The sequence below is a fragment of the Entelurus aequoreus genome, linkage group LG19 (genome assembly GCF_033978785.1).
Source record: "Entelurus aequoreus isolate RoL-2023_Sb linkage group LG19, RoL_Eaeq_v1.1, whole genome shotgun sequence".
Classification (NCBI taxonomy): Eukaryota; Metazoa; Chordata; class Actinopteri; order Syngnathiformes; family Syngnathidae; genus Entelurus; species Entelurus aequoreus.
The window spans coordinates 10792659-10795276 of NC_084749.1; the positions used below are offsets into that span (position 1 = coordinate 10792659).

Consider the following 2618-nt stretch of genomic DNA (forward strand, 5'->3'; position numbering starts at 1 on the left):
TAATATGTAAGTACACACAAAATGACAACAATAGTAATAAGTAAAGATAAACAAATGAAGTGAACTTGATGTATTTAATGATAGTTGTTTGGAATTAGTTGACACACTTTGACTGATGCTATGAGATTAGTACGAGTAATGATGATAGCGAGTGTAAGTAAGTAGTCAAAAAGTATGTTCTAGTGTTGAAGTACTTGTGCAGTTAGTGAACATTGCAAACGTGCTGAGTGGGCAGCGGGCTGTCAAAGGGTTACACACGTTCCCTTGAGCAATGATGAGATGCACGTCGTCATAGCAATAGTGTGAGCGCACAGGAAGCTTCAGTGGGAAAGTAGCAAGAAGAGGAGAAGGATGCTGCCTTTTATCTCATCACCAGTGAAAGGTGGTGGACTCCATCAACTGACCTTGTCTGTCTTCTAGTGTTGCTGGCACCATCGGGTGCTTCCTCCTCAACATCTCCTCAAGCCGTCCTCCTCAACATCCTCCTCAACATCCTCCTCAACATCTCCTCAAGCCGTCCTCCTTGTCCCACACACAAGCTGATACTCGCTTGATGGAGCCACGCGGACGCGCGCTGCTGTGAGGGAGTGTGGAGCGTGTGGACAACAGCACTTACTTCACAATCTGACACGGCGGTCCCTCAGCTCAGGTGTGTTGGACTTTTTCCACATGACCTTCTGGAATGACACTTTTCATCCTTACTTTGTAGCTTCTTCAAGATAACAACACTCAAGACCTATTGACAGCTTGAACACAACCAAAGGTATCTATACATCCATCTATACATCCATCTGTATATACATCTATACATTCATTCATATATCCATCTATATATACATCTATACATCCATCTAGACATCCATCTATATATACATCTATACATCCATCTATACATCCATCTATATATACATCTATACATCCATTCATATATCCATCTATATATACATCTATACATCTATCTATACATCCATCTATATATACATCTATACATCCATTCATATATCCATCTATATATACATCTATACATCCATCTATCCGTCCATTCATATATCCATCTATATATACATCTATACATCCATTCATATATCCATCTATACATCCATCTATACATCCATCTATACATCCATCTATCCGTCCATTCATATATCCATCTATATATACATCTATACATCCATTCATATATCCATCTATACATCCATCTATATATACATCTATACATCCATTCATATATCCATCTATATATACATCTATACATCCATCTATACATCCATTCATATATCCATCTATATATACATCTATACATCCATCTATACATACATCTATACATCCATTTATACATACATCTATATATACATCTATACATACATCTTTACATCCATCTATACATCCATTCATATATCCATCTATATATACATCTATACATCCATCTATACATCCATTTATACATACATCTATATATACATCTATACATCCATCTATACATCCATCTATACATACATGTATACATACATCTATACATCCATTTATACATCCATTTATATATACATCTATACATACATTTATACATACATCTATATATACATCTATACATACATCTTTACATCCATCTATATATACATCTATACATACATCTATACATCCATATTTACATACATCTTTACATACATCCATTTATATATACATCTATACATCCATTTATACATCCATTTATACATCCATTTATACATCCATTTATACATCCATGTATACATCCATCTATACATATATCTTTGCATACATCTATATATACATCTATACATACATCTTAACATACATCTATATATCCATTTATACATCCATCTATGCATCCATCTATATATACATCTTTACATACATCTCTATATCCATTTATACATCCATCTATATAAACATCTATAAATCCAATTATATATACATCTATACTTACATCTTTACATACATCTATATATACATCTATACATCCATTTATACATCCATTCATATATATATCTATACATATATATTTACATACATCTATATATACATCTGTACATCCAGCTATATATAATAATAATAATAATACCTGGGATTTATATAGCGCTTTTCTAAGTACCCAAAGTCGCTTTACATGTTAAAAACCCATCATTCATTCACACCTGGTGGTGGTAAGCTACTTTCGTAGCCACAGCTGCCCTGGGGTAGACTGACGGATCCATTTAGACATCCATTAATATATAGTATATATATTAATGGATAATAATATAATATATAGTATATATTAATGGATGTCTAAATGGATGTATATATAGCTGGATGTACAGATGTATATATAGATGGATGTAAATATATATGTATAGATATATATATGAATGGATGTATAAATGGATGTATAGATGTATATATAGATGTATGTAAAGATGTATGTATAGATGTATATATTATATACATCTATACATACATCTTTACATACATCTATATATACATCTATACATCCATCTATATATATACATCTATTCATACATTTATATATACATACATCTTTACATCCATCTATATATACATCTATTCATACATTTATATATACATCTATACATCCATTTAGACATCCATCTATACCTGTA

At 31.8% G+C, this 2618-nt stretch overlaps 1 protein-coding gene across 2 annotated transcripts in view; it reads left to right on the plus strand.

Annotated features, from left to right (window-relative positions):
• The first annotated feature begins 539 nt into the window (after positions 1-539).
• LOC133635112 (excitatory amino acid transporter 1-like) overlaps positions 540-2618 on the plus strand; it is a 36312-nt gene continuing 34233 nt past the window's right edge. For both annotated transcript variants that reach the window (XM_062027889.1, XM_062027891.1), the window contains exons 1-2: positions 540-649; positions 710-763. The gene's annotated coding sequence lies outside the window, so the exon portion shown is untranslated. The remainder of the gene's footprint in view (positions 650-709; positions 764-2618) is intronic.